Source organism: Papio anubis, chromosome 5, assembly GCF_008728515.1.
Source record: "Papio anubis isolate 15944 chromosome 5, Panubis1.0, whole genome shotgun sequence".
In the NCBI taxonomy this organism is placed as follows: domain Eukaryota; kingdom Metazoa; phylum Chordata; class Mammalia; order Primates; family Cercopithecidae; genus Papio; species Papio anubis.
The window spans coordinates 14,240,326-14,253,323 of record NC_044980.1 but is presented as its reverse complement, the minus strand read 5'-3'; the positions used below and the strand labels follow the sequence as shown (position 1 = coordinate 14,253,323).

Sequence of the window (12,998 nt, the reverse complement as noted above, 5' to 3'; positions counted from 1 at the left end):
TTGTTTATGGGACATGAAATCAAGATGGCCTTTTTGCCTGCCAAGCGTAGCCTACTATTTTGAGACAGGTCTTTTCGAGTAAATAAAAGTTATTGCTTTCATTATAGGCATTCCCCTCCGGCTCTAAAACTCCATGATCCAAGGCACAGCACTGTAAGTGACTGCCCGACAGGACAGCTTCCTGCATTTCTTCGGGTGAAAAGTTCAGTCCCAGGATCTCACAGTGTGGTGCCTGCCAGCCATCACCGTGAAGGATTGTCTTGCCAGCTAATCTCGGTAGGTTATGCCATTGCAGTGGGTAATGACACAGCGATGCCTGAATCATAAGAATCGGCTTCTCTAGAAGAACGGAAAGAGGACTCGCTTCCACATTCTGCTGGGATGCACCTATTCAGGATCACTCAAAACCGGGAAAGCTCAGAAAAGCCAAAAAGTTCTGAGTTCTAGAATTCCCTTTTGATGATCTTCGAAATGGCGGTTGGTCTCATGAAAGGGAATGAACTTTGGAACCAAACAGGCCCACCCTCTAATCCAGGCTTTGCCCCTTACTGGGTGTGTGACCTTGGACCTGTGACTTCTCTGAGCCCGTTCCTTCATCTACAAAAGAGAGATGATAAAATCCACTTTGTTGGGTTGTCCTGAAGATGAAAGGAAATATGGTAAGCAAACCATAATAGTGTCTGGAATGTAGGAGACATTTGATAATACTTCTGATTTTATTTTAAAAGTACAGAACTTTTGATGGGGTCATTTTGCTGGGTCCCTGTTTTATTATAATTTAACAGTGTTCATAAGGGATTTTTACAGTAGACATGCAGGATTAGCACACCCAAAATATAGAAAATTCTGTTCTCTATATCCCATGAACCAGACTTTCCACACAATTTAGTACAATTAGTCATAACCATGACTCCTGAGACACTGCGGGCTACTAACGTATATTCTGAATCATTGAAAAACAGATTGACTTATGTTTTAAGTGGCACTTTTTCAAATGCATTTTATAATGTTTTATGGTTACACATTTGCCAAGGAAGAGATACTCTACTGTTCTTTGAAGGCAGAATGAAATATCTCCCATTTCCCCAGTTATTAATTTCTAACTACATGCTTCCTGTACAGAGAATGAACATGACAAGGATTACTGAAGTTGCCTCACTCATTCATCTGCTGAAGGTTAGAAAATACACAAACCTTCAAAGAAAGGTGTTCCTAGTCAGGGTCCCAGCGTCACCAGTGGGTGTCCAGGTTACCCGCATCTTGAACAAAGAATTGGACAAAACGCACAAAGCAAGGAAAGCATGAAGCAACAAAAGCAGAGATGTATTGAAAATAAAAGTACACTCCTCAGTGTGGGGGCAGCCCGAGCATAAGGGCTCAGGCGACCCTTTACAGAATTTTCTGGGGTTTAAATACCCTCGAAGTTTCCCATTCCTTACTTGATGTACACCCTACGTAGATAAAGTAATGGCCGGCAATCATCTGACTGGTTGCAAAAGGTAACCAATCAGAGGCTGAAGTGAAGTTACAAAGGTTAGACCCTATGCAAGCATCTGATTGGTTGTGGAAAGCAACCAGTCAGAGACGCAAGTAAAGTTACAAAGTTACGCCTCTAGGCAAAGAAAACTTGGGCGGCTATCAGTCTGATTGGTTGCAGAAAGCAGCCAACCAGAGATACTTTCAATTTTCCCTCTGCCACCCAGAAAATGGGGCGGGGGGCGGGGGGTGGGGGGGGGGGGGGGGGTGGGGGTGGCGGTTAGTAGCCACGTGTATTTTGTTACTTAGGTGTGGAAAGTTGGAGGCTTCCTTTTGATTTAGTTCTAGGAAGTCAGCGTGAGTCGGCCTCAGGTTCCCTGCCTCCAGACCCTATTCTCCTGCCTCACCAGCAGGAAATAGGTGGCACAGACAGACCAGGAGGCTTAACAAAGGAGTGGGCAGGCCGGGCACGGTGGCTCACGCCTGTAATCCCAGCACTTTGGGAGGCCAAGGCAGGCGGATCACCTGAGGTCCGGAGTTCGAGACCAGCCTGACCAACATGGAGAAACCCCGTCTCTGCTAAAAAAAAAAAAAAAAAAAATTAGCCCCGCGTAGTGGTGCATGCCTGTAATCCCAGCTACTTAGGACGCTGAGGCAGGAGAATCGCTTGAACCCGGGAGACGGAGGTTGCGGTGAGCCAAGACTGAGCCATTGCATTCCAGCCTGGGCAACAAGAGCAAAATTCCATCTCAAAAACAAACAAACAAACAAACAAACAAAGGAGTGGGCCCACCTCGCTCTTCTCCCACCTTTGGATTCCCTCATTTGTCTGGCATTGGCTGGACTCAACAAGAAGCCCTACAGCAAGAGAGTCGTCCCTGATGTAGTCAGCCTTCCAGTTCCAGCCTTCCAGGGCACAGAACACACTGAAAAAGAGAGAGGAGTGGATTCAGAGGGGCTACGGAAAGATATTCATCACAGTATTCTTATCTCATTATCCAGTGGTACACGGCTGCAATGGGGAAATGTTTGCTTTTTTAAAAATAGCTACAATGTAAGGGCTTAAAATCCTCTCTAAACAAAAAGTTTTTAAAAATATTCATACTATCATGTGAATGTCACTTTCCATATCCCTAGGAATAATTTTTAAAGCATTTTATTCATTCCACAGGTCTTTTTTCAACTGCTTGAGAAACCAACATTTCTGCTAGATTGCAACATAGGCATACCTGAATATACCTCAACATTCTCAAAAATCACACACTTATTACAGCCTTTCCGAGAAAAATAGGATTAGGCAGACCACTCCAAACCTATGCAACTTTGTAACCAGAGTACTCACAAAAACCGTAATTAGTTCCTGGGGAGGCAACTGGAACCCACCATGCATGCAGCTCAGCCTGGCTGGAGGCTGCCACTGGTCCGTTAAAAATGCACAGAAACATTGGCTGGGTGCGGTGACTTAGGCCTGTATTCCCAGAACTTTGGGAGGCTGAGGCAGGTTGATCCCTTGAGGCCAGGAGTTCACGAACATCCTAGCCAACATGGTGAAACCCTATCTTCACTAAAAATACAAAAATTAGCTGGGCATGGTGGCAGGCACCTGTAATCCCAACTATTCGGGAGGCTGAGACTGAGAATTGCTTGAACCCGGCAGGCTGAGGTCAGCGAGCCAAGATCGTGCCACTGCACTCCAGCCTGGGCGACAAAGCAAGATTCCATCTCCAAAAAAAGCACAGAAACAACACAGTAAACATGTTAGCCACACTTCAGTTAGAGCAGAGCTGGGAGTGCTGAGGAGCAGAGCTAGGAGTGCTGAGGAACGCAAATGTAGGGGTCCCTGGCCGGTGGGACTGTGGCAAATCTGGGCCCAGAGGCAGCCCCATCTAACCGAGCCGAGAGCTGTGTCTCTCAAGGTGGGGCTCCAGAAACAGGCCCTCATTTTAATTTTCTCAAAATTCAGCCAAAAGGCCTTTACTGCTTGGGCAGCCGCTGAGTTGGAGGCTTACCCGCTTCCTGATGAAGGTTATAATTCCACTCCCATGATCTATTCTGGCTTCCCTTGTGTAAGAAAAATCACTTATGAACCGAAATGACTTCCGCGGTCTTACACTGACATCGTCTTCACCTCCTTCTCTGGAAAACAGCCCTGAGGCAAAACTTTCAGGTTATTGGGGGCGGGTGTTTGGAGGAGTGATGGGGGAAGGGGAATGAATGAGGGGAAGAGGGAAGGAATTTAAAGTTGTGTTACCAAGACGGCCACAGTTTTATGAAAACAGCCCTGGCTCCCTGGGTCATGTGGGCCATCTCCAGAAAGGTCACAGGGAATTACTACATTTCAGGAAATATGGCGGAAGGAAGGTGGGCAATCGACCTGCCAGTTTCTTCTTGCCTCCTGTCCCACATTGCTAAGGTTTACCTCACAGTGCAAGAATTCTGCTAATGTCCAGGTGGCATCCCACCTTAGATAGACGCCAGGGAAACCGGAGCCCCTGAGGGTCCAGCTGGACAGAATGTCATCGCTCTCATAGCCTCTAGAGCCTGACCATGGCCTCACACCCAGGGGAGGATGAGAGGATGAGACAACCAGCTGTGCTGGAAGACCAGGTAGCTGCATGAGCTGTCTGAAAGCCTGTCTGGCCAGGAAGAGGGGGTTGCAGGTGCGGAGAACATTTGGAAGGACACAAAACTGGGTTCAGTACTGACATTATTCCCTTATTTACAAATTGCACTTGAGCAAAATTTTGCCCTAAAAGCTCACATTATAGCAGAACAGACTGCACTGTGTTTAATCAAGTTTAGCCTAAAGCTTCCTCCTTACATATTTTAAGTTCAATCTGAAATATTTTAAGTTCGGGACATTGTGTACTATAGCCAATGGAAGTGTAAACAGATCATAGCCCACAATCTGTTTGAATTGGCCCACCCCTGTGCCAATTCAACAAGTTTTGGCCAATCAAATGTAGCCAACTGTTTGAACCACATTTAAATAAAGCACATGCCGACCTGTAACCAATCTGGCTGTTTTGTACCTCACTTCCATTTTGTGTACATCACTTTCCTTTTTCTGTCCATAAATCTTCTATCACGTGGCTTCGCTGGAGTCTCTGAGCCTACCCTGGCTTAGGAGGCTACCCAATTCACGAATTGTTCATTGCTCAATTAAACTCCTTTAAATTAATTAATTAATTTATTTATTTATTTTGAGACAGGGTCTTGCTCTGTTGCCCATGCTGAAGTGGAGTGGCGTGATCTTGGCTCACTGCAACCTACACTTCCCAGGCTCAAGCGATTCTCCTGCTCCAGCCTCTCTAGTAGCTGGGACTACAGGCGCATGCCACCACTCTTGGCTAATTTTTGTACTTTTTGGAGAGACAGGGTTTCACCATGTTGACCAGGCTGGTCTTGAACCCGTGAGCTCAGTGATCCTCCTGCCTCAACCTCCCAAAGTGCTGGGATTACAGGTGTGAGCCACTGTGCCCAGCCCAGCTCCTTTAAATTTAATTCAGCTGAACTTTTTCTTTTATCAGCCATAAATAAACACATGTACCTGCCCTCGAGAAGCCATGCTCTTATTAAATATATAAGATAGGTAGGATAGGTACCCCAAAAAGCATACTAAGACTTACTCTCTCCCAAATTCCCATAACCCCCACTCACTAACCTATGTTTCAGTGGATGTCAGAATGATTGTAATGCCGGTCTATTCTCATCACTCCTGGCTGAAAAGCCTTCAGGGCTTCTACACGTGTTCATGGCGGGTAAAATCTATGTTTCATTATTTAGTACACAGGTCACCTTTTCAGTGAGTGTCCTTTCCACGGGCATCTTTTCCAAATCAAGACCTGGCTGTCCTTGATCGTCCACTCCCCACCTTTCTCTGCTCCACTGGACTCTTTCCAATGCTCTCTTCTGCTGCTACATGCCAGAGTTAATGACTGGGGATGGATAGAGGAGAAAGAGCCAGAAAGGAGTTATTAGGTTGATGCAAAAGTAATTGTGATTTTTGCCATTACTTTCAAATGGCAAAAAACACAATTACTTTTGCACCAACCTAGTAACATTCATGGTGAAATGATTACTATCTCAATGTGATAATCATCCAAGAATTAACTGTACAAATTTACCATTTGTTTTCATATAAAGTTATACAGCTTGAGAGTTTCAGTGATTACCTAGGATTGTTACATACTTGGATGTAGGCTTCAGAAAATTTTTATCAAATAATACGATATTTTCATGCCTTTCTGCATTGAGATACTCAGGTTTTCCAGGATGATAGGATTAAAGATGCTTTGTTATCTCCTTAAGTTAAAAAATATATACATCATAAGCCTATGAATATGCAAGTGGTGATGTTGTTTTTCTTTACTTATGGTTCCCTTTATTTTGGCATCTTTCTCAGATGCTTATTTTGTGTTCGTGGTGATGATACTCATAAGTGCACTAGTGTTTCATACGTTACCCGCCGTGTGTGTAATCTCATGCAGGAGACGCTCTATCTACACTTGAGTATATAGCCAATACATTAAATGGATAAATACCCATCTAGGCTACTAGGTTCAGTTAATGAAGCTCATATTATCAATTTTATCTCCAAATGATCCAGTTGCCTGAACAGATAGTGTCCTATAGACCAGTTTTTTTACCTGTGTTCCTCTGAACACTAGTAATCCAGCACAATGGTAATACATTTTCACAGAAAAAACATTGGGGGTGGGGGAGTTTCCATGAGCAAATAAATTTGGGAAAGATGGGGTTATACAAATATAAAAAGACATATTCACTGCAGGACTTCTCAGGGCCTTTATGTTCATGTGTATTGTGATTCCCCCTCCATGAGGAGACTGTCATGTGCATAACATGCCGTATTTCTCTCCCTCCCACTCCCACCACCCCTTGTTTTTCGCCAGTGTGATGGTTAATTTTATGTGCCAACTTGAAGAGTGTTTTTGGATGAGATTAACATTTAAGTTCGTGAACTTTGAGTAAAGCGCTTGCTCTCCATAATGTGGTGGGTCTCATTCAAGCAGCCTGAACAGAACGAAAAGACTGGCCTCCCAAAGCAAGAGGGAATTCTTCAGTAAACTGCCTCTGAACTTCATCTGCACCATTGGCTCTCCTGGGTCTTGAACCTGACAGCTCATATCACAAATTTGGGACTTGCTAGCCTCCATAATCACACAAACCAATTCCCTATAATAAGTCTTTTTGTGAGAGAGAGAGATATATATACACACACACACACATATACATATATATATACACAGAGAGACAGAGAGAGATGCTCTTGAAGTGATGATGGGGTTATGTCCTATTAAACCAATCATAAATTGAAAATAACATTGAGTCAAAAATGCATTTAATACCTTCATAAACCCACTGTAAAGTACAAAAATTGTTAAGTCAAACCATCAATCGTCTGCATGAATACATATCTCCTTTTTTCATGAAATAACTATTAACATACCATTTCATGAGACACTAGAGTTCTGAGAAGAATAATCCTCTGGGGAAATGCTACCATAGACCACAGGCTTATAGAACATCTGGTGTCTCACAGACAGAATACTGGTAGGAAGGAAATCTTAAAAAAAAAAAAAAACTGAAGAAACTTAGAGCAATTATTTATCACCACTGGTTGTCAAATTATATGTCATATTACTGGGTGCATTCACAGGATAATTTTCTTTTTTTTTTTTTTTTGAGGTGGAGTCTTGCTATGTCGCCCAGGCTGAAGCGCAGTGGCACGATCTCAGCTCACTGTAAGCTCCGCCTCCCAGGTTCACGCCATTCTCCTGCCTCAGCCTCCCAAGTAGCTGGGACTACAGGCGACCGCCACCATGCCCGGCTAATTTTTTTGTATTTTTAGTAGAGATAGGGTTTCACCGTGTTAGCCAGGATGGTCTCGATCTCCTGACCTCGTGATCCACCCACCTTGGCCTCCCAAAGTGCTGGGATTACAGGCATGAGCCACTGCGCCCGGCCCACAGGATAATTTTTATATTACTATATAATTGTTAATTCCTTCACACACATTTCAAAAAGAGAAATAGTAACACAAGTATAAATATGATCTCCAGAATCCTTAAATTTTTGTTTTCATTTGGCACACCTACATTCCATTAAATACACGTCACAGTTTTTCTTCAAGCATTAACGTACAGGTGTGGCAAGGGCATTGTCTATGACACAATCAAATGCTGACAGATGTTCCATTTCAGTGCCAGACATCTGGCTTATCCCCTACGATAAGTATGGGCTGCACTCCCACCTCTCCATGTGCTGAAAGACAACTTGCAAAGGAACTTTAAGTTGTTTTCCTTACCCACTAGCAACGAATAATCTAGTCCTTGGGTAAAAATATACCAGACCAGGCACGGTGGCTCATGCCTGTAATCCCAGCACTTTGGGAGGCCAAGGTGGGCGGATCACAAAGTCAGGAGTTCAAGACCAGCCTGACCAACATGGTGAAACCTCATCTATACTAAAAATACAAAAATTAGCCAGGCGTGGTGGCGCACACATGTAGTCCCAGCTACTCAGGAGACTGAGGCAAGAGAATCGCTTGAACCTGGAAGGCGGAGGTTGCAGTGAGCCAAGATCAGGCTACTGCACTGCAGCCTGGGTGACAGAGGAAGACTCTGTCTCTAAATAAATAAATACTAACTAAACATGTATATATACCAGTTGGACAATAGTAAGACCAATATAAATCCTTTGTTAAAATGCATGGTAAAAAACATAAAAGACTCTAGGTATTTCAGCCACACAATTATCATCAACTTGATTTCAATCTTAAGTAAAAATCATAATTTACTGCTAAAGTTGAAAGGAAACATTCTTTCTCTATTGGAATGAATTATTTCAGGCACTGACATCCTAAGCATAAAATAACTATGTAATTACAAAATATTCTTTTTTTTTGGAGATGGAGTCTCGCTCTTTCGTCCAGGCTGGAGTGCAGTGGTGCAATCTTGGCTCACTGCAAGCTCCGCCTCCTGGGTTCAGGTCATTCTCCTGCCTCAGCCTCCCGAGTAGCTGGGACTACAGGCTCCTGCCACCAGGCCTGGCTAATTTTTTTGTATTTTTAGTAGAGACAGGGTTTCACCGTGTGAGCCAGGATGGTCTCGATCACCTGACCTCGTGATCCGTCCGCCTCGGCCTCCCAAAGTGCTGAGATTACAGGCCAGGTGTAAGCCACCACGCCTGGCCATTACAAAATATTCTTAATGCCCAGGAAGTCTTTCCCCTGGGGGAAGGATGGATGGAATTAAACATTGACTTATCAACTATTTTTAAGTAAAAAATATTGGTTCTAGAAAAGCCCATGTTGCTAGAGCAAGTCCTTGTGGAGGTTCCTTTTCTAACAATATAGTATAGCAGCATACACTCACATAGAGCAAATAGTTTCCTCTATTTACATGTAATACTAAAAAATGACTTGCTATAACACAATTTTTTTTTTTTTGAGACGGAGTTTCACTCTTGTTGCCCAGGCTGAAGTGCAATGGTGCAATCTCGGCTCACTGCAACGTCCACCACCTAGGTTCAAGCGATTCTCCTGCCTCAGCCTCCCAAGTAGCTGGGATTACAGGCACCCACCACCATGCCCAGCCAATTGTTTTGAATTTTTAGTAGAGATAGGGTTTCACCATATTGGCCAGGCTGGTCTTGAACTCCTGACCTCAGGTGATCCACTTGCCTCGGCCTCCCAAAGTGCTGGGATTACAGGTGTCACAATTTTAAATATATTAAAGAAAATGTGCTTGTATTAGTCCATTCCTGCATTGGTATAAAGAAATACCTGAGACCGGGTAATTTGTAATGAAAAAAAAGTTTAAGTGGCTCACGGTTCTGCAGGCTGTACAGGCAGAATGACGCTGGCATCTGCTGAGCTTCGGGGAAGGCCTCAGAAAACTTGCAATCATGGCAGAAGCTGAAGTGGGACCAGGCACCTCACATGGCCAGAGCAAGAGTAAGAGAGCGGGTGAGGAGATGTCACACAATTTTCAATGAGCCAATCTCATGAGAACTCACTCACTATCCTGAGGGCAGTACCAAGAAGATGCTACTAAACCATTCATGAGACATCTGCCCCCATGATCCAGTCACCTCCCACCAAGCCCCACCGCCAACACTGGGGATTATGACTCAACATGAGGTTTGGGTGGGGACACATATCCAAACCATACCAGTGCTGAAATTTACAAAGGATTATTTTGAATGATGGTAGTGGGTTTTTGGCGAGGCTAGAGTGATAACGCATTAGGCTAGGTTAGCCCTCATATCACACCCCCTGCAAGGTTGGCCGCTCCAATGGATTAAGCAGACCTCTGGGTAGATAAGGTTGGAACCCTTCAAAGATGGGCTTTGCAGTCTAGGAGGAAGGGGTTGAGATGCAAAACTTCACCAGTGATTATATGAGATCTACCCTAAAGCCGGCATCCTTTATGTAAGTGTAAGAAAAAGGCACATTGATTTTGCTGAAGCACAGGAAGGGGAACATCACACACCGGGGCCTATTGTGAGGAGAGGGGAGAGCGGAGGGATAGCATTAGGAGATATACCTAATGTAAATGATGAGTTAATGGGTGCAGCACACCAACATGGCACACGTATACAAATGTAACAAACCTGCACGTTGTGCACATGTACCCTAGAACTTAAAGTAAAATAAAATAAATAAATACATAAATAAATAAAAAGAAAAAGGCAAATGAGAAAATGTGGCATTCAGCAGCATTGTCCCCACAAACCCAATCAGAAGGAAGGGTTTTTTCCAATTAGATAGAAAGCTTGGTCATACTTTCTCTAGGTCATTAGGCATCATATAATGCTCTTCAAATAATGCCTTTGCTGCTCCACTTCCAGCCAGAGTGATTACTCAGCATTTCTAAGCAAGCACTGTGCTATCATTGAGATATAGAGTCCTTTTTGTCTTATTATGTCTAGATTTTATTAATATGGCTGTAAGCTATTAAAACAGTTGCTATATATCACCATATGTAAATTTTACAATGGTAAAAATAGTCTTTGAAGAGGAGTCTAAAAGATTTTTCAAGTATTTTTGAGTCTCCAGCAATGAAAGTAACTACATAATGAGAAGTGTATTATTTCAATTGAGGATATTTTATAGGAAAGTAATGGGTTTGGAAAAGTCCTTAAGGCAAATAACTTGGCTGTGATAAAAATCGCAAAACTCAGAAAGAACTACAGAATGACATTTCTCATCGAATAGCTTCTACCTAGGAAACCAGGTAGGCATTTCCCAAAGGTTGATAAGAGGTTACTCACCTGTTGGTTTCTGTTAGCATCCAGTAGAAATAATGCAAGAAAAATTAGACTAGAGAGTGTCTTGCCCTAAAACCTCTTTGCCTTGGAGCAATTCTAGGGCTTACCATTACCCGTGAGGCCAGCACCGAGAAGAGAAAACCATGTCTCCAGCACTGGGGACCCACTCACAGCTACCAGCAGGTAGGGGTGACATGGAACACACACAGACAGGATGACCCCTCTAGTAACGCCTGCCATTGAAAATGAGGCCACTTTTGCAGTGCCTGAAAAATAAAGGCAATAATGCAGAGAAGGATGGAAAGATAAATGAATTTTACAGAATAGTTTTTGACAGATGAGCTACTCATCATCTGTCACTGAGAAAGAAATCTTTTATAAGGGATCTATGCAGAGAGAACAGCACCTAAGACAACTTACGATCATGATTTAATTCAAACTTAAAAGTGACCGTTGGTCTAAGGATATGTTTCCATGCATTATTTTATTTACTTCACATCCTTTCAGTGTGTAGGGGCTGTCTGTCATCTTCATTTCTGTTTTATATCTGCAGAGGCAGATACTGAGAGGAGGAAAGATGCTCAAGACCATGAAGTTCAATCCACTCCACACCGAGGTTGAAACCCACATCCATTGACCCCTGAGCCTATTCAAATATTTACAAAGGTTTTTCCACATTTAAAAAAATTTTAAATTGCTATTTTGACTTTTTGATAATTTTCAAAAATCTGGAAATCATCTATCAGGCAGTAAAACCAAATCGTTTTTTGTTGGGTGACTATTTGTACGTGGAAACACATGCCTGCCACGAGATAAAGATGGCAATCTAATTTGGTTACTGAAAAAAAAAGAAGAAATTGGATTTAGAAATTACATTCATACATAAGTTTTAAATGTGCTATAAATTATTATTTTCAAAAAAATCACCTAAAACTTGAGGAATCCATAAAATGTAACACGGAAACCCCAACAGGCTACGTTGCTTATCGAGTTATTTTGTTAGCGCACCCTGAAACACTGAATTTCCGCTTCCAGATGCCACAAGGTCATTGGCTTAGGGAACATTCTCTGTGCTACCTGTTTTCTTGAAAGCTGGTAGTTCTGAAGGGTGAGGCTGTTTAGCATTCTCACACTGTGCCCCGGGAACCACCGCTGAGAAGGCAGTGAGGCTTGGCCTCACCCATCTGGGACCTAAGTCCAGGTCACCAAGGCATAGCTGATCCTGCCTTTGCCTCCTTGCGCCTACGTCTGAATTCAACCCACCCTTCATAAAGCACCAGTGTTGGTTTTAAAATATATACTGGCTGCATTCTGAGCACTGGATACATGCATGAATGGATGCATTGCTAAAATAGTATATCTGACAGTATATACATCCCTCCTCTGTCCATCAGAGAAAAGAAAGGCCCCTTTGCACCATTACATTAGTTCAAAGGAAGAACACACAAAAAAAGAAATGATTGTTGCAAAAGAAAGATCCCTTCACTGTGTAGGGATCGCTTTTTCCCCAGATTTAATTTATGGGACATGTAAGAAATACCTTGTTACGGTTGGGCGCGGTGGTTCACGGCTGTAATCCCAGCACTTTGGGAGGCGAAGGCGGGTGGGTCACCTGAAGTTGGGAGTTTGAGACCAGCCTAACCAACAGGGAGAAACCCCATCTCTACTAAAAAGACAAAATTAGCCGGGCATGGTAGCGCATGCCTGTAATCCCAGCTACTCAGGAGGCTGAGGCAGGAGAATTGCTTGAACCGGGGAGGCGGAGGTTGCAGTGAGCCGAGATTGTGCCATTGCACTGCAGCCTGGGCAACAAGAGGGAAACTCCATCTCAAAAAAAAAAAAAAAAAAAAAAAAGAAGAAGAAAAAGAAAAAAAAAGAAATATCTTGTTACTGCTTTTTAGCACCTGAGTTGAAACCCTATAATACATTCCTTTTGATGTTTCAGTCACCATTAAGCAACTTCCTCATTTTATGCATGCTCCATGTAAAAACTACAATGTAAAGGTAAATGAGATGGAGCTCCTGCTCTCAAGGAGTTTATAGTCTAGAAAAGAAATCAGCTTTGTGCTTGTCTGAGTATATTCCAAAATAGGAAAATGGAATCATGTGCTGTGTGGGAAGCCTAGACAGTGTGCTGAGTGAGGTAAAAGCAAAGGAGATTTTTCCAGAAATCAGAGGCAACTGAGGCTTGACCAAATCAAGACCCTGAGGCTGGGCAGGAAGTCAGG

The 12,998-nt window shown here is 43.2% G+C and overlaps 1 long non-coding RNA gene across 1 annotated transcript; it reads left to right on the top strand.

Annotated features, from left to right (window-relative positions):
• Positions 1-570: 570 nt before the first annotated feature.
• Positions 571-11,468, top strand: LOC103884969. Its single transcript, XR_002522441.1, has 2 exons — positions 571-659; positions 11,324-11,468. It is a non-coding gene; the product is annotated as an uncharacterized LOC103884969 (long non-coding RNA).
• Positions 11,469-12,998: the final 1,530 nt, after the last annotated feature.